The sequence below is a fragment of the Camelus ferus genome, chromosome 10, assembly GCF_009834535.1.
Source record: "Camelus ferus isolate YT-003-E chromosome 10, BCGSAC_Cfer_1.0, whole genome shotgun sequence".
Lineage (NCBI taxonomy): Eukaryota > Metazoa > Chordata > Mammalia > Artiodactyla > Camelidae > Camelus > Camelus ferus.
In genome coordinates, this window is record NC_045705.1 from 25,760,029 (window position 1) to 25,785,177 (window position 25,149).

Here is a 25,149-nt window from a genome sequence, read left to right on the forward strand (position 1 = left end):
AACAGGTGGTGATTGCCATGGTTGTTACTAAAATATTATTTTAACCAACATGCTGGATGCCATTTTTGATCTTCAATAAATGGAAGAATTTCTACTTCTGCCATCAAGAGTAAAGGCACATGAATTAAATGAAAAATATAAGATAAGTGAGAATGTCCAGCTCAGAATATGAGCCACAGAAGTTCTGTAATGAATGATTGTTTTAAATGGAGTTAAACTATCCTCAAGCTTCTATGTTCTAAATTTCTTAACTTCAAAACTAGTTCAGCATCACGGGGCCTTGGAAGGATTTTATAAATTCTAAGAGTTACCATACCATGTTGCTAAAGAGTGTGCCTAAGGCTTTCCTATTCAGTTTTGGAGCTTAGAGTGGCTAAGAATAAGGATTCTTCAAGGCATGCTTAACTGCTCCCAGGCCCCAGAGTAGGTGGCCCTAGTTAAAGAGATTTCTTTTTCAACTTCAGGAATATCCTCCAGGCCTTCCTTGGTTTTTATTTGCTGTCAAAAGCCTGGGAGCTCCTGGGGAGGTTTTCTTACAACTTTTCTTTCTGCAGGCAGCCTACCTGGAAAAGTGACACTTGGTTATCATTACCGGTGAAAGACATCAAAATCAAGCCAGCTAATTAACTAACAGGAAGTCTGCGCCATGATTTTCCTTCGCCAAAGCACACAAAAGCAAGTCAAGGGGGCTCCGCCGGGAGGGCACTGGGGCCGGCTTGTACCAGCCTGCAAGGGAACATTCTGCACATCTCTTCCCACCTCTGTGTTCAGTGACACCACACTGGTAATTAAAATGGGCCATAGGGGGAGTATTTATCCCACAGAAACAGGAAAACACTAAATCAGAGCTTTTTTTCCCCCTCAGCTGATTTTCCAGCACACCTTTGGTTCTACCATGCTATTTCCAAGTGTATGAAATAAACCATCATTCATTCAACAAGTTGTTACCACTGTGCCATCTCCGTGCAAGGAACTCCACTTAGGAGTTGTTCTCCGAAATAGACGTATACCATGCAGTTGAATAGAATGCCTGTCCTAAATTGTCAGTATGGCCTTGAAATTTCTGACTTTTGGTTTGGTTTTTTGAACAGTAAAAGCCCACTGTGAAATGTTTTGCTTTCCTGCAGAGATATTTCATTGTATTTGCAATGTGCATATGAAGCCCAAAGATACAAAATGTGAGAAATCAAGCATAAGGAATTCCCATATATTTAGCACATTTGTCATTTTGAAAAAAAAAGTTGATAATATGATCGTTTTACTTAGGTTGGACGGGCAGGATAGGAGACTTCACAGACAGGGTCTGATTCTTCTTTCAAAAAGTGTGTCACATACACCTGGAAACATGTGAAGTAATGTTTGATAAGCTGGAATACGGCAAGAAGATGCAATGGCTCTGATTAGGACATTCTCTGTGTTTCTTGCCTCCACCTCTCAGCTCTCAACTAGGTCATGTGAAGGTGGCTCAGGAAAACTGGCTAAATCTTGTATTGCACAATCAGAAAAACAGCCAAATCACGTTCAGGAGGATGGCCATGAGAAGGAACTGCCACTCACACATATCTTTTTGATGCCTTTAATCTCTTTTCTGTAACAAAGTGATTGTTATCTTGTTATTCTGTTTCTAAGTTTCTAAAAATAAAACATGTTTTGCTTATGATCATGCCAATATATTTTAAAAGATATTTCAATTCATATTTTGAAAAGAAATAATAACTGGGTACATGGCAAATTTTTAAAGTCTAATCACTTTTATAAACCTTAAAACCCACAGGATAGTGCAATTTTCTGTTAATACAGGTTATTTTCTATGTTGAATACTATATGGCATCCTGATCATTTCAGTCTGTGACAACTATAAAGTTTAAATGACAGGTAGGATGCTGTCATAAGGTTGCACATTCTTGGAAGTGTTAAGGGTGTGTTCTCTAAGTGTGCTTTTCTGTATCAGGAACCTATTAAAATGAATTTCCGTGAAACAAGATGAACCACATGTAAATATAGCCTGTCTAGTTCAATGTGCTATACTTTTTTTCACTGAAAATCGTATAAAGTAGAACTCATCCTACTCCAAACTTTGCCATCTCTCTGTACTTTGCAGCACGGGAACTCACGGGGAGCGTTTCACCCAAAGAGTAAGCCAACCAAACAAACACCAGGATGCTCTTTTAAAAAACTGGTCCTGTAAATACTCATTATTTAGAAAACCCTCCTCAGTCTACCGCTGCTTATCAAATGCACAAGTCAAAGCTGATGTCCTCTAAGTGTCTAGGATATAGGTTAGAAGGATCTCTTTTCATCTGCCTGTGATGAGCAGGACTCTTCTTTAGCAGGCGGCTCCTTGCCATGCATTAAACGTGGCTTGTTTCTATTCCATCAAGATTCTTAGCATCAGGGTTCCTGTTGGTTTCTGTACGCCTCTGGCGTCCCCTGATCCAGGAGTGACATGCTGGAGAGTTCGTTAGCTGTGATTCTGACTTCCTGCCAAGGGCTTTTTATATTTGTGGATAAAGTTCCATCCTTGGGTAATCGGAAAGCCATTGTTTATGGGATGCCCAGCCTGTCAGACTTTACAATAAACTGATGAAACTCAGAACCCCTCCTTGGACTATGTTTAAGGATAGAATTCACACCTGCCTTAAAGGACAGTGATGTTAAATCATCTTGTTACCATATGCTGCTCTTTTTGTTTGTTCAGTGCACTTGTTTGTTTTGTCTTGTGTGTATTGGGATGGGTGGGATTGACATTTGACTCACAGACCATCGGCATGTGTATATATATATATACAGATATATATATATATTATATAGTAAAACATGAAGCTCTTGTGGTTGGTATTTGGAGTCAAAGCATCTATGATGAGATAGATGGGCACTTGATCTTAAATATTTAAAAGTAATATGTGTGAAAAAGGCTGCTTATCTCTCCTCTGCTTCTACCAAGGCCAGAACAATAAGCGCCTCAGTTCATTTGCAAGGACAGGACTCACATAAAAGTTTCTAAATTGGTAAAGGAATGTGCAATATGAGAATGTGTTACTTAGTAATGTTACAGGCCTCTTTTCTACAGAAATTTTGGAAAATATACGACAGATCACTTCCCAGCAGCTCAAAGTGCTCTCTCCTCCCCTGCTAAACTCCTTCAGCATGTCATGTATGATGAGTAATGTGCTTCATTAGACACAAGCAGTAGACAAAGAGGAACAAGACACTGCCTTGCTCGGAGGAGATGAAAGATAACTTTTTCTACCTTATATATTGTAGTTATGGATAGTCCTTCCATTATAGCAGTGTTAATGGTTTTTATATAACTTGATAGTTATGTCTGTATAACTATATCTATCTATATATACATATCTATATATACACACACACACACATACATACTTAATATGCCCTCCTCAGTGCCTGGAACATTGTTTAGCATGCAGAAGACAATTTGCTAAATTAATTAATTTAGTAACTAGTCCTTCATTCGATAATTATGTTTAAGCTTCTACTGTATAAAGTAATCGTCTCTTTGAGATGGGTTTGCATGCATTCCTATCCGAATACAGGGGAATGGACTTAATGAAAGGTTGAATTTTTTTGTTTTTTGTTTGCTTTGTTTTGCTGGGTTTTTTTTTTTTATAGCTTTATGGTTCTCACTGAATTATTGTTTTTAAAAATTAGCAATAAAAATGGACCCATCAAAATTTCATCAAAAATGCTTCCAAGGGACTCCCACTTCCAGGAAGATAGAGTAGATTTTGTTTTTCCTATTCACCCCATTAAGTACAATTAAAAACTCTGGACGTTATATGTAAATAAGAAATATATAAGAAGACCTTTAAAGCTGGAGAGTAGGAGGCAGATGGTCTAGGAAGCTGAGATCTAAGTAATGACATGATGGTGAGTTCTTGGGTTTTCCTTCTGCCTTACAGATCCCAGACTTGGAGTAGAAGAGACCAGAAACCTAGAAATTCCAACAGTTATAGACAAAAAAAAAAAAAAAAAGAAAGAAAGAAAGAAAGAAACAACAAATGTCTACTCTCTACCCAAAGGACAAGGAAAAGGCAGTTTATTAGCAAGATAGCAGTGACTCTCATCCAGCTGAACAGCACAAAAAACAAACAAACAAACAAACAAAAAAAACCAAAAAACAACTATTGCTTTATCCCTACCCAAGCCAGAAAAGCCCTAATGGGACCCTAGACCTTCACATTCACCAAATTATGACAAGGTCCCCTAAACTCCCCACCGAGGAGGCATCAGGCAAGGTCAGGTAGGAAACCAGAACTTGTATCAACAAGCCCACTCTCCACCCTTTGTGTTGCTAATTGAGGTGACACAGGGAGTCTGTCCCTCTGCCTTCACTCAGCAGAACGGGGGCCCTTCCATGCTAGACATCCCGACATGCTGGAAAGGCATCAACTTCAGGGAGCGCAAGGACTTTCCCTACCTCCAGCAGTAATGAGGCCACTCTTTCGCCCATGACGTCAGTGGTGACCAAGTGGGTGGCAGTCACACCACCCTCCTGTACCTCCCAGCTGGGGACATGTCAGTGCACGTCTAGTGGGGGCTGGAACTCCGGTCCACACTCAAAGGTAATGAGGAGCCCCCCACGCACTCATGCTGCAACAGAGGCCAAGTAAGGAACACGAATTTCTGCTCCCACCCCCACCTCCCCTGCTGAATCAATATCAGAAGAAGGCAGCAAAAACAGAAGGTGTAAATAAGATATAGAGTCTTGTAATACAATACCCCAAATGTCCAGATTTCAGCTGCAAATTACTGTTTACACTAACAATAAGGGCGATTTCAAATGGACGGAAAAATCAGTAGATGTCCAAACCAAGAAGAGTAGGTGGACATCGACAGGCTTGTCCCTAATGTGACTTAAGTCTCACATCTTATCCAAAAATAACTTGAAATGGGTTATGCACTTAAATAGAATAAATGTAACTATACAACCTTTAGGGGGCTAAAACAGAAGACAACCTTTGGGGTCTCAGGCTAGGAAGAGAGTTCTTAGACTGGACACCAAAGCATGATGCCATAAAGGGAAAAACTGATGAATTGGACTTCATCAAAATTCAGCGGTTTGCGCTGCAAGTTAAAACCACAATGAGATATCACCTTACACCTGTTAGACTGGCTATGATCAGCAAGACAAGAGATAACAAATGCTGGTGAGGATGTGGAGAAAGGGGATCCTGGTGGGTGGGGATGTGAATTGGTGTAGCCACTACAGAAAATATCACAGAAGGTCCTCAAAAAATTAAAAGTAGAAGTACCACATGATCCAGCTCTCTCACTTCTGGGTATGTAACCAAAGGAAATCAAATCACTGCCTTGAACTATCTGGAGCCGCATGTTCACTGCAGCATTATTCATAATAATCAAGATATGGAAACCACCTAAGTGTCAATCAATGAATTGATAGATAAAGAAAATGTAATACATAGATATAGATCTCATATATATATGAAATATTATTCAGTCATAAAAAAGAAGGAAAGCATGCTATTTATAACAACATGGGTGGCCCTTGAGGGCATTATACTAAGTGAAATAAGTCAGACAGAGAAAGACAAATATTGTATGATCTTGCTTATATGTGGAATCTAAAAATATTAAACTCATAGAAATAGATAGTAGATTCATTGTTACCCAGGGTAGGAGGTGCGAGTAATAGGGAGACACTTGTCAAAAGCCACAAACTTTCTGCTATAAGATGAATAAGTTTTGGGGAATCTGATGTACAGCATGGTGACTACAGTTAAAAATATTGCATTATATAGTTAAATGTTGCTAAGAGAGTAGCTCGTAAATGTTTTCACCATAATAACAATAACAAAATGGCAATTGTTTGAGATGAAGCGTGTGTTAAACATTTCACAGTGTGTATATGTATGAAATCATCACACTGTACACCTTAAACTTACACCATGTTATATGTCAATTATATCTCAGTAAACCTGGGGAAAAAACACTACGTATGCAACCATCATGTAATCTAGCAACTACACTTCCAGGAAATGAAACGAAATCTTATATTCAGACAAAAATCTGTGCGTAAATGCTTCCAGCAACTTTGTAACAGCCTCAAACTGCAAACAATCAAGACATCCTTCAACAGGAGAATGGGAAGATAAACTTGTATATCCTTACCATGAAATACTACTCAGTTGAAAAAAACGAATGAACTGTTGATGCACCCAATAACTTGGATAAATCTCCTGAGAATTAAGTTGAGTGAGAAGAGCCAGTCCCTAACTGTTACGTACTTCATGACTCCATCTATCAAATATTTTTGTAATGAGAAAATTGTAGAAATGGAGAGCAGATTAATAGTTGCCCACACTTCAGGCAGAGGTTGGGGGTGGGAATGGAGTGGGTGTGGCCGAGAAAGGGCAACAGAAGGGACCCTTGTGTGACAGACAAACTCTGTACCTTGACTGTACTAATGTCAATATCACTGGTAGTCTTGCTGTCCTGTAGTTTTGTAAGGTAATTCATTAGGGGGGATGGAGGAAAGGGTACATGGGATCTCTCCACGTTATTTCTTAAAAGTACATTTTCATGTACAGTAGGTTCACAATAAAAAGCTTAATGAAAAAGTCAATCATTAACTATGTCACATTTACATATTTTATATCTGTTCCACCGAGCAATCACATGAATGTCCTCAGTTGATTTTCAGGAAAACAATCTGGTTTAAAGCCTTAAGTGGAATGCTTTCCATTGCATTCTCTTATAACCCACCATCTGATGCCGCTTGATTAAGCCGGGAGTGGCACTGGACTAAAAGTCAGCACATCTTAGTTAAGTCAACATCTGTGACCTCAGTCATCAGATGAATCAAGCCAATCAGAGTCTCACTTTTTGAAAATTTAAACACACACACACATACACACACATACACACACACACACATACACACGTACATACCCCTTTACACATAAACAGGGGATAGGCTGTGTGCCCACTATTAAATTAATATGTCTCAGTTCAAATCCATCTTTTATTTTGCTTTGAAATACTGAGCCTGGGTCTGGGCAAAGTGCAGTTCTCCTTTGCCACCTCACTCCCTGTTTCTGCCAACAGAGAAAGCTAGAGGGAGACTGGACAGTCAGAGAGAATGTTCCCAACAGTGTCTCCCTACGCAACAGCTGGTTCCGCTCTGCATTTTGTCTGCACGCCTAGAAACAGCCCATCGCCCCCTCTCCAGGTGATACAACAGTGCTCACTGCCTGGGACCCCTTCCTCAGAGATGCGGTCCCAGCTCTGCCTGTGGGTTCCCTTCTAATTCTCCACACTGTGACATCAGCTCAACAGCATTCCTCACAAAATCCTGAGTCCCAGGTCTTTGTGCTCCCTAATCTGAGCTCCTGAGGCCACTACACCAGCTAGCTGACATAACTTCTTAGAGACATGGATTCCAGCAAAATGGAGTACTGTCCTCCACCCCCGGCCCCCTCCAAGCTTTTAAAGTTCTTCTACCTTCAGTTAACACTTCTACCCAAAGCTACTGAATTCCAGTTCTGTAAAGCCCCTCCTCCAACATTCTGAATTCTAATCACCTCAAACTCTTGCCTGTTGTCCCTGCAGCCAGCCTAGTAGCCACTCCCTGCAGCTTCTACCTCAGTGATTCATTGGCGTCCCTTTTTGCATTTTTAATTCTCCAATATCTGGTTAATAATTCTTAGAATTTATCTGTTAAAATCACTGGTGTGGTTTCTGTTTTCCTGAGTGTAACCCAACAGATGCAGGCAGTTAGCAGCAGGATTTGAAGCTGAATAAATGGGAGGTGGCTAGAGGGGCCATGAGAAGCTATGTACAAAGCAAAATTATGAGAGAAGCAAATACAAGAAGGAGCAGAAAAGCAATCAGAAGCTGAGAGATGGGGAGTGGGGGCAGAATGAATAGAATATATGTTCAGGGAGAATCAGAGTCGCAAAGAGGATAAGTTCCCTGTTGTTTATGAGGATGGTACAAACATATAAGAGGGTTCTAGAACTTTCTCTTTCCCCCCTTGTTTTCAAATTCTGTTTCAGTGCCAGCCCACACATGTTAACAGAATAACTCTCTTTCCACTTGAGTCACTTATATGAGTCTCTCCTCTACAAACACAAGAGTCTAAGTAAAAGGAAACAACACCCTCTCTTCTGAACAGACAGAAGGACTGAGAGTGAAGGCAAAGACAGAGGACCATCACATGCACTTCAAAAAGCCCTCCAAACAAAAAGCAAGTGAACAAAACAACCAAGAGCGCGTCAAGTCTTTTCTCTTTATTGGCTCGTGTACCTCTTGAGGGGCTGCTGCCTTATCTCCATCTTACCATTACCTCCTCATCTTTAGAGAGCACTTTACATGCTAGAAAAAACCCTCCATATCTATGTTCTTACGTGACTCTCAAGACTAAGTGGTTTCCTGGAAGACAGATAACATGCCTTCTATTCAGCTTAATCCATGTAATGCGATGGACTTGATGCAAGGAAGAATAGTTGTCTTCAGGGAAGCTCTTCAGCTACGGATTCAGGACCGAGAGCTGTTAGACATGAGACCCAGAGAGCTAGATACTCACAAGACAATGTATGAGCATCTCCTCCTGCCCTGGTGCCAGGTTCTAATAATATTTCTACTCCCCTCTTAAAACAGCATGAATGATTCAAGTAAGTATTTGCCAATTACGATGGCAAGCATAAATGTCTCCCTTGCCAGAGATGCAGCTTAATGCCACTATAACTTGATCTTACTTTTTTTTTTTTTTCGCCTCAACACATCTGTGAAACCCCACAGATGAATGAACAGATTATTTCCATTTCACAGAGCTGGACAACTCCTATTTCTAGGCACAAGTGGCCTTGACTATTGATAAGACAACGTTTAACTACAGAGGATGCCACGTCCCATGCCCTCAGCCCACAAACTGCCACTTGTATGAGTCGCTTGGAATTTGATTGCTCCAGACTGGTTCCTTCAGACAAGCTCAGCTTTCCCAAGAGCCCAATAGAAAACGCTGTCATGCTGTCACCCCACCAAGCTTCCCAGGTTTTCACCAGGTTTTCAAAGGGAGAATAAAAAGCCGCTTACCTTTCCCAAACACTTTGTTTCATATTAATGACCCAACTGCTGCCCCAGTTTCAAAAAAAAAAAGGGGGGGCGGGGGAGGAGAGCGTCACCATTTGTCTGCTTGTTCCGTCCTGAATCCTGGGCAGACCAGTCTGCTACCTTCAACTCCCGGGGCAGTGGAAAGAAACATCTGTTCCAGAAACAGTTTGACTCCCACCCCTCTGCATAAATCACTACGAGTAAAAGTTTTATGAGGTGGGTCCTTCTTTCCCCCTGCTTCCTCCTTTTGTAATTGACTGAAGCCCAAATGAACAAGATGAAATGGCCAGACATTTAGCCATATGTTCGCATCCACACGTGTACGTTTGGGAGGGAAGGGAAGCTGTCAGCTGTGCCGAAGGAAAATTACAATCATCTGAAAGGTGATTAACAACCCCACAGTCAATCAATCTTTGCAAGAGCCTAACGGAGTAAATGATACCTCTCACTTACCTGTAGCCAATTGTCCACGGACCAGTATCCCTGCTTGTGAAATCTGAATCCAGTCAACTTACTGAGACTCCAACGTGGTTTCAGGATGTTTCCATATTGTTATTCTACATAGGTTATCTCTGCTCTCCCAGTAACTCCTATATAAAACAGAATAAAAGGATATATTTAGGAATATATAATGTTCAATAAATGCTGGTTGATCAAATAGATTATAGCACCCATAACTCACACCAAAAATACTTGAATATTTTTATTATTGGTTGACTAGAAAGGGGTAGGAAGAAAAAAATTTCCCTTTTAAGAACTATATTACATGTTAATGTGGTTTTGTGTCTATAATTAACACCTAGTAGAAGCCCAGGTAAATGATAAAGGCTTCCTAAAAATGTATTGATTAGGGGCTCAATGTAATAGACTTCACTAAATGTTCTTGTTCTTGCATGACCTGAGAAGGTGAAAAACAGTTTAAATTTGAGAAGTTACCATGGGCCTGAGGTTTTGCTAGTTATATAGCATATATATAATATATATTAGTAATATATATAAACATATATCATATATATGTATAACATTTGAAATATATACAATATGTATAATCTTACTCAATTCATATAACCACTTTTCTAAGCACTCACTACCTATAGGTCTCTGTCTGGCATGTGTTTATTAGCTTCATTTTTCAGATCATAGGGAAAAAACTTAGAAGTCAGGGAGGTCAGATTTTAAGACCAGCTAAGCTCAGTCCATTGCTCTTACTCTTTTGTTACTCGGGAGTGGGAGAGGACCATCAATTATTGTTTTGCTTTGTCTAAATAATTAATATCAAAAAACACTTTCACACTGAATCTGTCTTAAGACAAAAGAAAAAGAGTGACTTGGACATTGGGCTATGCTGACTTCCAGGGAAAAACTTGTAATAAATTTCATGTCGTTATATGTCATATCATAAGGTCAGATTCCTTAACCACGTAATTTTTCTTTTCCCCATCACAATTGTTTTGACCTGAAATTTCAAAGGTCTATTTTGGATTCACGGGCTACTTTAACTAAATTCAACAAAATCATTTCATTCACATCTAAACCATATTAATTTTTTAACTCTCTCTTATATTAACTGGTTTATATTAAGAAACCATCAGTCATTGTGGTTCTCTCCTCCAAACCTATTACAATCATTATGACATCAACAAAGAACCCCATGGACCCCTTCTTGTTCTAGGCGATCGGACACAGAAAATCCTCTGCTTGCACAGTGAACAATACTTCCTCTTTTGAAACATCCCCAAACTTCTTTCTTGTTCCCTTACAGCCAACCAAGAACTGTCAAATGTACCATTTAGAAAATCTCCTGAACTTAATAGAACCCTTGCCAATTAGATACAGTCTCAGTAATATGTCCCTTGACTCCATAAAATTAACTCCCCTTTTCAACACTTTGAACCATTGCTTAAACAAAAGTGACAGCGGAGGAGTCTTCTCTCTGTAAATACATAAATAAGCAGCCATTGTTAAGTTTGTGTCGAACTTGGTTTTCCTCAACGTCATTCTGTGTTATTGTAAGAATTCCCCTTAGGACAATATTTAACTCTAGAGAGAAATGTCTAAATTTGCTCAGCAATTTGCAGACTCTTCTTAGCACATGTTAAAGAAATATAGTAGAGCTAAGAGTTTAAAAAGAGGAGGAGGACCCTGAGTTTCATGAGGGGAAAAATACCTCATCTAAAATATAGATTAAGTCATTGTTCGAGTTGAAGTTCTGATTCAATTTACTGAGTCTCTACACAAAATAGTCTGTATCATTGTCACTGCTTCCTGGTTACAATTTTTAAAAGTAACCATTTATTGGAAATCTGCTATGTGCTAGGCACAAGCTAAGTAATTTACATGATTATCTAACTTACTTATGTGGGGAAAATGTGCTTCAATGGAAAACTGTATACATTGTCCACAGCCCACCTTTCTGCTTATGTGATTCTGATTCTATGGAAGAATTCTACAGAATTTACAACTCTGTAAAATATACATAGCTGTTAGCAGTACAAAATAATTCTCTATAGACACATTTTATCCTGTCTAGTAGAGGTTCAATTAACTTTGTGCAAGAAGCTAGTTTTACCTCCTTAGCACATTAATTTCAATATTCTGAATCTATAAATGTGTCTTTGTTTTGGATTTTTCTTTTTAACTGGTTATATCACTCCTGGTTCTCTCACTGATTAATGAGTTATGTAAAATGTTTTACACTTCTTCACTTTGTTATCTGTATGATAGTCGTGGTTTTACCTTTTTTGAAACAATCGTTTACCATTTTTTCCAACCACTCCATGGGGGATGGATACTGTTGAGCACATTTTATAGCCCAGGACTTGAGACCCAACAAGATCCCATGACTTGCCTGAGGGCCACAGACCTCCACGGGGCGCTCCTGACTGTCAGGCACTGTGCTGTGTACTGGGGGTGCAAAGCTGAGCAAGGCTGTCTCTATCCTCACGGTCAAGGAAACCAGAGTAAATCTTCACTGAGGGTTGCCTACGTGCAAGGTGCTTCCATAGCTATCCAGGAACTAAAAGCATCTGATAAATCCTCACTATCCAAAAACTCATCAGTTGCTATGTGAAATACCGGACTCAAATAGACTCAAACAGTGTCATACCTGTTCAGTAAATTCTTGATAACTAAATTCAGGAATTACATTGATTCGTATAGGGAAAGATATTCAACTGCTATCTTTTAATTCCCAAAGTCACCTTGTGATGTAGGCATTCTTCCCATTTTTACAGATAAGAAAAATGAGGCTCTGAGAAATTGATATTAAAAAAAAATTGACTGCACGTTAGAATAGGAGCTATCAAGATCACACAGATCAGTGTCCACATTTTACAGCTGGAAAAGCAGAGCTCAGGAAAACAAGAGATTCTCTTAAATCTCTCCCCTAGCAAGGAGCAGGGTCTGACTCTATAACCATTGCTTCCACCTTCTAATGCATCTTTCCACTTATCTGGGGCTAATAACATGGAAGGGTGGGCCACATATCAGTCATAATCAGGTAGAAAGGTGAGGGGAAAGTTAACACTGGCTTAACATTATCAGGGGGCCCCAGGGCCTCTTTCCTACCTCACTTACATCTTTATTCATTCCCCCAGCTGGTCTGAAGTTTTCTGTCTCAATTCACTCCCCTTTTTACTTGAATATTATCATTTTATATGTTTATTAATCTCCCACTTAAACAATACCCGGTGTTATTGTCAATATTTCAAAAGAGGCCGTGACTAGTATCATCTACAACAAGATAAAGGCTATCTAAAAGGCCAGGTGTCTTTGTGTCTGGATTTAAATCAACGCAGGGAGGAAACTGTGTTTTCTAGTATCAATCTGGAATGACAATAGAAATATATGGCTGACTGCTTAATAAGAATGTGGAAAACACACTACGTATCATTAAACCCAGGGACTCTATTCAGTAGAAAGCAATTCAAATTATGGGGTTCATGTGACAGAAGGAAAATGCTAGAGGAGTTTTGGGTGGCGCAAGTTTTGCGAATCACTTTCCTATGTTCTCCTGCTGCCCGTGGAGTTTGAAGACCTCTACAGAAACCCACCGTCCCAGACAGCTTTGCAGTGAAGTCACCTTTTGCTCACAAATTCCTACTGTTAGTCCTAATAGAAGGACAGGAGTTGTTAGAGCAGGAAAAGAGCTAGATGTGAGCAGTGAAAGGGGCCGTGGGCCAAATGGCAGGAAAGTATACACCTTGTAAACAATGGGGATCACTGGACAGAGAAAAGCAGGAACCTCTGGACTGACAGACAACCACACATTCTGGAGTGACAAAAATCCTAGAGGCAGACAAGGAAAGGTGGGGAAAGGTGGGACTCTCTGGTGTCTGAAGTTTTGCTCATGATGCCCTCATTACAATAAAATCAGCCTTGTAGATCAGAAGTACCCATCATGCGCTGACGCCATGACACTTCCAATCAAGACTAAATAAGGACAAAAATCCCTCCTCCCCTTAGGAGGGTGGAGCTGGGATGAAAATCAGGAAATACGACCCAAAGCCCCTGCCTCCCCTATGAATATTCCCCTCGTTCATTTCCACAGTCCATATAACCAGCTTGCAGAAGAACCTCAGGGCAGCTCCTCGCCTGGCTCTGCCCGCTCTCCCCTTGAGAGTGTCCTATCGCTTAGGAAATCCTTGCTTTGCTTCCTTGACCTCCTCTCTCATCTCTGGATTCTTCTGCCACAGGACAAGAACCCGCTCTCCGTTAACACAGTGATTTCTTGTTATTCCCGTTTGCAGAGTGTGGCTGGACGTGTGAGCAGATCTCAGAACCTCTGACACATTAAGCCACCTTTTGTCCCACAGTCTAGTAACTTTTGGAGCCACAAGCCCGTGGCTGCTAAGTCATAAAATCAAGCAGATTCCCTAGTTTCCTTTATTCTTTTCCTTTTCTGCCCCCACCTCATCCCAATTCTTCTTGTCTTTCCTCCCCTCCTCCACTCTCCCTTCCTCCTTCTCCCGTTTCTGTCCTCCCCCTTTCCTGATTTTCCTCCTCTCCATTTGCACAGGTATTTGCATGAGAAAGCTATGGTCGTAGGTCATATGAACAGGCTTATGCTATGTCACCTCTCACCAAACAGGAGAGAGAGAGAGCCTACGCATTCTTAGCCTCCCTTAAAAAAATGAGAGGGCTGTTATCACCCAAGCTGCAACGGGCCACTGTTTGTTAGGAATAATGCAACACACTTGTCCTGTGATGAACTTGGGCTTTTCCGTCTTTTCAGTCATTCACAACCCGCCTGTCACATTGGGTGGATTTTGTTTCAGGTCTTCACATCGTCCAGAGATTTTCCCTTAGGAAATTAACAACCTTCTGTTCCTTTCTAAGACATCAAAATTTTAATGGAGCTGTGTACTGTGTAAACCTATGCTAATTTGTCATTATGCAGCTGTCCAAGTCTATCGCAGGCTTCCACCTAAAAGTGTTATTTCCCTTCGAATCAGAGGTATTTGGATGAGCTGCTGATCCCTCTGTTAAAATATAATCCATATATCATGAAGCCACAAGTTGTCAAACTTCTGCCAGGAATAAAGGATCCCCCCAGAGAGGCTGGTGAATTGAACGAGGCTGAATTACAGCTAGTATTTAAAATGAATTAATGGAGAAACATTCTTAAGAAAACTTAGCTTTTTAATTAATCATAATCTCCCACCATTATGAATTTTAAATATTTTTGCTTCTGTTTTCATTTAATAAGCTCTATTTGGCTACCTCTGAGTTGCCAGTAAAAAGCAGTGTATTTTTTATGTGTGGTCCCACATCATTCTCAAGACAATTTAAAAGGCTCTAGAATGAATTGTAGCAACTGCTGTTTAGTGAAATTACAAGGTACATGACCAAGAATATATAGCTAGTGACTTGTTTAAGAAGTGTTAAAACCCAGACCTTACATTGGTCTCCATGTTCTTTTCTGCTTACACCACAGATATTTTGACTTTAAAAATGGTTACTCTAATGACTGACCCAAGTTGGACTTTCTGGGTATAAATATCTCTGAATGCTGAAAGTGAATATGTTCTACACAAAGTTAAGATATTTCAAAGAGAATAATGTCCCACCTAAAGGGAATAAGGAAGCTCCCATCTAGCCTTGTATCCAGTTATATCCATGGTATTAGTACAGCTGGATTAAGGGAGAAGAGCAAGGGTAAGAAATATTCGGTGATAAAGTCAGATTTTTCACGTGGAAGTAGGGTGCAGGTTGACGTTTTCTTAGATGCAGTCAATCACTGTAGTCTTTCCATACATCTGAATCAAAGAGCTAATAGTTCCTTACAAAGCTATACCACATCATTAAAATAAAGGAACTTATCTTATAGTAAACACTAGACCAGGGAAAATATTAACTCTTCCTTATATGTGTCCTGCATACAAAAGGAAGGGCGATATTTTGGAGTCCAACCACGGGCAGATGTGGCTTCAGACATCTAATACGGGGTTTATAACGACTACCCTCCACCCCTGCCTGCCATCCAGGCTTGATATGAGAATGCGAAGAGGTGCATTTAGTGCCTCATCATACTGCTTACATACTAGGACTCTTAAGTAGTTACAGCTCTTCTCATTCCCTTCGGGTTTGGTGGCAGATCTGTCTCGGGGACCCAGTCTAACAAGGGCCCTGCTCTCCGTCTCCAGTTGCGCGCTTCGCCACATGATGCTGTTGACTCTGCAGAGTATATAACACAGAGCCAGAGTTAAGGGAAGTGAAGGTGCAGCGAGGCTTCTCCTGGTTCTTAGGGTCCAGAAGACACCGACACCCCCACAGGCCTGATATGAACGTACGCTCTCGTTTCCTGCACATCTGGCCGCCCCCTTTTCAGACCTGACAGTCGCTGGGTGCCCACTGACCGCGATTACTCCAAAAGTAGCCCAAAGGCATTCCAAAGTTGTTTTCACCACTTAAGTGTAAAGACATAATTTATATTGAAAGCCAAAGCAGAGACACTAATGCTAAAAGACAGAATCTCTGCAAATTGTATCCCAACAAATAAGGAATTTAACAGAGAACCACGAGACCCGAAGTGCTGACCATAAGGAAGAGGGAGTGTATCTCCTTCTAATGTTGTTTTATTGGAGATAAGTGAATAAAGGGTGCTTTTATTGTATTTATGTCATCAGCATTCCAAATCTCGATGAGACTTTTGACAGAAACATACAATCAAGAACTGAGTTATTATATTTATAATGATAATATCCTATCTGCTATCTTCAATCAGAAACACGATATATAATTACAATTTATATAACTCAATATCAAATATTTTAATATATTGATTTCAGAAAAGACACCGATGTCAGTATGTACCTTTCTTTCATTCATTACCATAGTCTATTTCTTAATGTTTTGAAACAAAATCTAAGTTTAAATACGCTTATGGAACTCTAGTTGTTAAAGTTCCACCTGCCCAGGAACACATCAAAATAAGACGAGCAGAGCATATGATTATGCCACATCTCACAACTGTTTCAGCTAGGTTTTCAGGCTAAGCTTGATTGTAAGGAAAATCGTGGCTATTTTTTCATTCATTCTTTCCTGGGGAGGCAAAATCACTTTATAATCATCTGTACTCATGATAGAGTCACATGGCCTCAGTTCAAATCCAGGTGGCGATCACTGACTTTGTCACAGTTACTTTCTGAGTTGTTTCCTCAACTGCAAAAGGGTATAATAATGGTATTTACTTAGAAAGCTTGTTTTAATCTTAAATGAGATAACCCATGGAAAGCAAAAAGCACTACTTCTGATGTAAGATAAATGCTAATTAAGGATAGCTATTATTTTTCACTATCCACATTTTTTTTTCTGGAATGCCTATCACACATTAGGCAACATAAAGATAGAACAGCAGTCCTCTGAGTTTGATTGCTAATAGTCTGTGTGTCATTTCTGTCCCTCTCTTGTCACACACAACTCCAACCTCAAACACAAAGCACCAGAGAATTCTCAGAGAGAAATAAAGAAAGGAATCCGCATTGAGAGTCATGTCTTTGCATCTGGTTGAAGGAAGAAATGGCCAAACACCCATATCGAAATGCTGCCCTGATGTTGTGATGAGGAATGGGGCTTTCGAGTCCAATCATCTGCATTCAGATTCTGTTTCTGTTATTTCATAATTAAGTAATCTTGGGTAAGTTACTTAACTTTTATTCCTCTGTCTCTTTCTTTGTGAAATGAGAACAGTGATAACATTTACTTCAGAGTATTTGTGTGAGGATTAAGTGAGGAGCTAATGCAGGCAAAGGAGTTTAAAATGCAGCTAGCGTAGAGTGTGCACTGTGCAAGTATTAGCTATTAACCACTATTACTTTGGGTAGAAAGAGTAGTAGGGTTGTTACTGGTAGGGATAATAGTAGTAATAAGTTGCTAGTTCTGAAATCATTTAGTAAATTAGATCTCCTAAAAATAGACTGCAATAACGCTTTTATTTTGTCTTGTTTTGTTTGAAATAAGAACCCCTTAGACAAGATTTATTTAGTTAGAATGGAAGTCCTTTCTTTGGGTAAATTATTATGGTTTGGATTTCTAATTCTGACCACATAAGAGATTAAACTAACCTGAACACACTTCCCATTACAAAACTAATAGAAATGTTGGACATGAATCTAAGAAAGATAACAATAAATAACACAGCTATGGAAAAAAAAAATTAGGTGGAGGAGGAACTGCCAGATATGAGGGATTAAGAAGGAAATTTAGCCGGTGGGATGACCTAAATAAAATGATGCATATCTAAATAGAGACAGGAAAAAGACTCCAACAGCAGAGGGAACCCCTACTAAGCCTGAAGTTATACAACTGTAAGGCGCACGATTTCTAAATCTGGATGCACCTAATAACAATGACATGGCCCCAAAACATATAAAGCTAAAGATGGAAGAAGTAAAAGGAGAAATAAGCAATCCAATAATCATAGCAGATTTTAACACACCTCACTTAGTCACTTAAAGCAAAACAGCAAGGCAATATGACAAATTAAGAAAAATAGGAACAATCACTATAAAGGAATCATAAAGATTTCTCAGCAAAACTAAAACTAGTTCCAATCCTGTTGATGACTTTGTCTGATTAAAACACCAAGTTTATGGAAGATTTGAACCCAATGAATGAATTTAACCTAACTGACATATATGGAACACTGTGCCAACTAAATTATTCATGTAAAAATAAGAGAAACTATACTCAATATTATAAAATATTTGGAACTGAATGACAGTGAATATACTATACTTTTAATATTTAAGGGTTACAATGATAAGACTTTCATGATGACAATTTAAGCTTTAATTACACACATATATTATAAAAGAAGAAACATGGCCTATTAGTGGGTTTTGTATGTAACTAAATACATTAGATTTTTAAAAAAGAAACATGTGAAAACCGGTTTGGGATGAATACAGAAATTAAAGAAAACAGCAGCAGTGACAAAATGATCACAGAGATTTTCAGCAATAGTGAATTTTTCTCCATGGAAAAGCAGATAATGGAAAGGAAACATTTGAAATAATTCAGAGAAATAACAGACTATAATTAGAAATAGAATTGATACTTTAAAATTGTAGTAGAGTGCCATGAACAATTTTATGCCAAAAATATCAGAAAGACTATTAAAAGAGAATTTTTAAGAAAAATATTAAATATCAAAACTGATTAAAGAATGTGTAGGAAACATGAATAAACGAATGCCCATTAAAGAAATGGAATTGGAAGTAAACAATACATTCTCCAATGAGCACAACCACCTACCACCCCTCCCCCTTACAATTCCCCTGATCCAAACAAAAGTCAAGTCTAATGATTTTATAGACAAATACTTCTAAATCTTCAAGGAACAAATAACCCCAAAGAACTATGTCAGGCAAAAAAAAGTTGTTCATTTTTGAGGCTTAGTAAGATTGACGACTTGACTTCTGGTAGAGTACTTTGAATTTGGTTTAATAATAGACCTACAAATGAGCCCTGCAAAATATATTCAGGAAAGTAAAGGTGTAAGTGAATGAGTGTGTAACTTCTGAAACCTGCCCTTTTTCACACTTGGAAAAAACTGAATTTGGTGGTTTCTGCAAAGTTTTTACAAAGAAGCCCTGGGTTGAGAAGAACCCAGAGACCTGGGTTCATTGTCTTTTATGTTATTAGGAATGAGAGTGGGAGGCACCCTAAAGAAATATCTGCTACCCATAGGTAGGTAATTCCACATTCTATTTCCTACTGTGTTATAAAGTTTATGCACATTTTCAGTGTGATGGGTCTTAACCAAAACCAACCTGATTCTTTCAGAGAATCTCCGTATCTCTCCAAATCCAGACAATGACAGTTTGAGAAAACTGGAAAAGCCAGACAGAGAATGACATAGAGTGCATCACCTCACTTACACGTGGAATCTAAAATAGCCAAAACTCAGAGAGACACAGAGTAAAATGATGGTTGCCACAGGCTTGGGAGCAGGGGATGTTGGCCAAATGGCACAAAATTTCGATTGTACAAGAAGAATAAGTTCTGGAGATCTAAGGTACAGCATGATGCCTGTAGTTAACAATACTGTATTGTGTACTCGAAATGTGCTAAAGAGCTAGATTTTAAGTATTCTTACAACAAAAAAAGAGAAAGAGAGTAAGAGAGATAGAGAGAGAAAGAAAGAAAGAAGGAAGGAACGAAAGAAAGAAAGAAAAAAGCAACTGTGTGAAGTGATGGATATGTTAATTACTTTGTGGTGATCATTCACAATGTACATATACATCAAAATATCAAGCTGTACATCTTAAAATATATACAGTTTTTATTTGTCAGTTATACCTCAATTAAAAAAAACAACACAAGATGTAGGAAACTGAGAAGAAAATAGAAAACACAAGGGCATAGAAGTTTATTTACACCACTGGTGAGTGTGTGCATTTTTAAAACTCTTTAAAGAGCAATTCCGCAATATGAAGAAGCTGAGGATGCCCATTTTCTACAGCAGTTCTGTTACTAAGTATAGCGCCTACGCCATCATTTTTCAAACAGATCATTACAACCCATCAAGAGATTGCCAATTCAATTCAGTGGGCCTCTTTACCCACTTTAATTTACCCACATCAGAATAGAATACAAAATCCCGGAGTAAACATATGCATGTGTATATGTGTGTGTGTGTGTGTGTGTGCGTGTGTATGTGAATGTGTGTGCGTGTGAATGCAGAAAAGTTAAAGGTAAGTCTCTTTCCACATATAGGTATATATGCATGTGTGCAGGTCTTAGATCCCAAGATAAGATATATTTACTTCTGTGGGATTAGAGTACCACAAGTTTCAAATACAACTTTCCTGGAGAAACACACCCACAGAAGTACATACAGACATGTCCAGAGATGTTTACTGAAGCATTTGTTCTAATCATGAGTAATGGTAAATAATTAGATGTCCTCCATTAAAGATGGGTAAATAACTCGTATTAGACTTATACAACAGAATACTACCATTCAGCAGTCAAAATAACTGAACTAGTTCCTTAGAATTACTTTATAATATTAAGTGCAAACAGCAAGGTGAAAAAGTGTATCTATAAAATATGTGCAAATGAAAAGCATAAAACAGTATTATACAACTTTATAGATATATACATATGGAATAAATGTATCAAAATATACACACTGAGAATACATATATGCTGCAGGATAGTAGTTACCTCTAGCCTGATTATCTTCATCTGATAAGGACAGCAGGTCACGATTGGGGGTAATAAAAAATCAGCTGTAACTACAAATTTATATCTTTCCAAAAAAACCAATATAAGACAGGTCTGACAATATTACATTGACATACTTGAATGTTTTCAATGTCTCAAAAATAATTTTTTTAATCAAATGAGATGAACTAACATTAGGAATTACACCTGGGGCACGAGGAGAATGGTAGCTAGTTGTAATCATAGCACCCATATTTAAACACACCGATAATGCAACAGAAAAAGTATCTCCCCAAATACATTCAACATATGCCTGTGGTTGTTACTTGTATGTCAAGATGGAATAACTTTAAATTAAATAGGAAAAAAAAAGATATTGGAAAGAACTTCCCAATTGCAAAATTACGAGACCTTAGAGATTTAGAGACAGATGGTAATCGACAAAATTTCAGACTTGTCTATGTTATCTTAGCCAGGGGTCAGTTAAAATAACCAACTTATTCCTGAGGTGCCTCCACATATTTGTGAAATGCTAAGTCCAAAATATATTTAAGTAGCTATAAAAATGCTAAAAATGGGAAAATACCTTCAGCTCACATTGCCATCCATGTTTTTTGCCAAATACTTAACTTTCCTTTAGGCTGGAATGTTTACCGCATGAATGATTCCAGTCACACGTGCAGACTATTCAAAATGTGGTTGCACTCTCCACAAAAAAATCATACTTTAGCAGAAAGTAGTATTTTCCAAACCATCGCCATATGTTAGGGCCAAAGGCTCTTTGTAAATTAACTCTTTAGTATTTTTACACAAATATTTTACCTACATGGTAAGAGAAAAATGAGCAAACTCATAAACCAGTGTTTGCACATGCTATGAAAAGCTCAGTTAGAATGCAGAAATACATGCTCACTATACCAGCTTTTATAGGGCACCCTGAATGCCCTATTAAAGAGAGAGAGAAATGAGAGATTTTTACTTTTGTTTGCTACTGTAAGACCATCCTGGCGAATAAGACTATCCATGTTGCACCAATTTGTTATATAAACCCAACTTATCAGTTAAGCTACTTGGAACTTAGCTCCCTATGAGGGACAAACTCTCTGATATGACCTCCAACGTGTCATATCTTTAAATCCATTTCCCTCGAGTGTGAGAAGAATCTGAGACTTGCTTTTAGCCACCAGACTATGACAAAGATGATGAGGACAGTCAGGCTGTGATTATGTTACATTACAAAAGAATGTATCTTGTTAGAATGTAGCAAGAGGGTCTCCTCCTGGGCTTGAAGACACAAGCTACCATCTTGTCAGATGGTCCATGAGGGCATCTCTGAGAAGGCTGTGGAAAGGAACTGCAGTGTCCTGGAGGAGCAGAGGGTCACCCTCAGCCAAACTAGTAACAAATAGGGACTTCACTCCCAGAACCACAAGGAATTCCACCAAAAATCACAAGAGCTTGGACAAGTATTCGGAACTTCAGGAAGGAACACAGCCCTGCTGATAAATTGGCTGAAACCTTGTTAGACAATGAGCAGAGAAGCACTTAAGCTGTGCCTGGATCTCTGATCCACAGGACTGTGAGATAATACATTTACGTTGTGTGAAGCATCTAAGTTTGGATAATCTGTTATGCAGCAATAGACAACTAAAACAATCCTCTCCTGTGTAAAAAAAGCTGGGTTGTTGGAAATTCTTGATTCTGAGTGTGCATCACAATTACACACATCCTTTTAAAAAAAATTAAGTATGCAAGTCTGAACTCCTCCAGCAAACTGACTGATCAGAATTTTGAGATGAATTTTGAGAGATGAGGCTGAGATACACTAATTTTTTGAAGATTCCCAGGTGATTCTGATGACACGGATTTGATCCTTAAGAACCCTTTCAGTTATAAATACCTTTATAAATGGCATTTGGCATCCAGAGGTTGCTGCACTTACTTCCTCTCATTTCTTTGTACAGTAAATCTCACATGATATTTGCTGTAGCTCCAGAGACCAATTAAAAAAAAAATGAAAATGGTTGTGCTTGTTAAATAATTCTATCTTTGGCCATCTTCCAAACCAATATGTCCTCAACCAGTGTGTGTTTATTTGCTATCCCTCTTAAAAAGAGAGAGGGAGAGAGAAAGAAGAAGACATATACAGATACAAACATACAGATTTTAAGTGGCCTGCACAGAAAGTGGCTGCAAAGGAAGTTTGGGGGGGGGGGCTGGGGGTACAAGCACATCTCATTGCTTTCATTTTCCTTGTCTCTAAAACCAGAACTTTCTCTCTCATCCCAACTCCTGCTGGACAAAATCCTCATACATTCTACTGACTGTTTTTTGTACCAACACCTGAGAAAAACTATTGCTCACCATCATCAATCTATAATGAGAGAGGAAAATATGGGCAAGGAGCAGAGGAACTAAACCATGGAGAACTCTCAGCTATAAATTAAAGTGTGGTCTTACTTGTACTTTAAAAGCAATAGCCCAATGGAATAGAGACCAGAGAGCTTTTCCTTCCTCCATTCACTTCTAATTTATATTTTCCCAAAGCCAAGGTATCGTGGAGAAAAGTGGTAGAAACTGTGAGGCTAGAGGAATTGATTTTTGGTTTTCGTCATCAAAGAAGAGGAGTAATAGAAGCAGACAGAGCATCAGATGGTAACTTATCAGGGCACGTGCCTCAGTGATGATCTTGGTTTGATGTGCTGACCTCTCTACCCATGGTTCAAGGCCCTGTGGCTGTTGAGTTTTTATTTTTTTGTTCTTTTTTAATTTTAAAATATAAAATTCTTAAACTGTAATTTTTTAGTATGTAAACATTTTTTATTGAGTTATAGTCATTTTACAATGTTGTGTCGAATTCCAGTGTAGAGCACAATTTTTCAGTTATACATGAACATACATATATTCATTGCCACATTCTCTTTCGCTGTGAGCCACCACAAGATCCTGTATATATTTCCCTGTGCTACACAGTACAATCTTGTTTATCTGTTGAGTTTTTAAAGGCAAATATAAACCAGAATAGGTGGTTCATTCTCTTTTTGAATGGGGTCAAACCACTTTCCTGGCAGATTTCCAATCAGGCAGATGTATTATATTGCTGAAAAAAATAAATGAATGACTGAATGAACTCTTTCTCCCTTTCTCCTAACCATAATCTCCGTGCAGAATTCATAAAATCCACTCATCACATACTGGGACCAAGTGAATTTTCAGGAGATCAGAAGGCAGCCTGCTAGAAACTCAAGTGGAGTTTTCTTTTTATGAACACACCAATAAACCAAAAAAAAAAGTTAGAAAGGAAGCAAATATTTTGCAGTCTCATCTTCAAAGTCAAAGGATTCTCAGAGACTCCTTTTCCCTGCTTTTAGATTTCAGGTCAATGGCCAGAGTTTAGGAATTCTTAGATAGCTGATGCTTCAAACAGAAAGCTTGGGGGGGACTGTTTTTTATTTCCTCTCCTTTCTCTTTCCAGCACTGCCCCTTCTCCCTCGTCACCCCCACCCCAAGGTCTACTATTACTTTTGCTCTGTTGCAGCTGCCTTTGGAGCAACGACTGAGCTCCAATCAGCACTTGTGTGCTTTAACAAGACCCTTTTATTGTATTTCAATCAGCATTTATACTCTCAATAATTCTAACAATGACTTCAGATCGAGACCTCTCATTGCAAATTCTGATTGGGCTGTGCCACCTGGCACTTTGATGATGGGATATCATCTGTCACTTGTACTTCTTTTCTGCTGTGGAAATATTTATGTTCAATCTAAACCTCTGCTGGCTACACTTACCTTTCTAACTATGATACAGAATCTAACATCTCTCCCCAGGATGCACTCACTTAACATTGAACTCATTATAGAGATAGTGGATATGATATGTCTTCTTCTATAATAAACCCAATCAACCACACCATATTCTTACTGCCACTAAAACATTTAATTTCCTTGATAATAACTTTAATTGTCACTGAGAACAATATTTTTTTCAGAGCTGTTCTTTTTCACCAAAATGAGATTTGTTCATTTCCTTTTCCAGGAGCAACTTTTCCACCAGGAAAAAAAAAAAATTGTTACTTCAAAACCATACAAGGTGCATTGTGCATTCTGGAGAAGAGGGAACAATATATCAAACTCAGCAGTAAGTTCTAGACTACATGACCACCTTCACTAGACAGAGGCTTTCCTCTTTCATTTCAGGGTCCCCTCACCCATAAGGAAAATCTGTGCTTTGGTTAAAAAAAGCACCAAAGGTTTTTTCCACTTGGGGATTGCATTTAAGTGATCTTCCAGACACACAGTAAATCTCTGAGGATACAATATAGACTTCTCTCTCTTAACACGTCCTCCTGCAAACTGTGAACATTAGGGGAAGGGATGTGT

At 38.8% G+C, this 25,149-nt stretch overlaps 1 protein-coding gene across 1 annotated transcript in view; it reads right to left on the reverse strand.

Annotated features, from left to right (window-relative positions):
• Positions 1-25,149, reverse strand: part of LRRC4C (leucine rich repeat containing 4C) — an 876,636-nt gene that overhangs the window by 439,960 nt on the left and 411,527 nt on the right. The window contains 1 exon segment of the mRNA XM_032488484.1: positions 9,550-9,686. The gene's annotated coding sequence lies outside the window, so the exon portion shown is untranslated.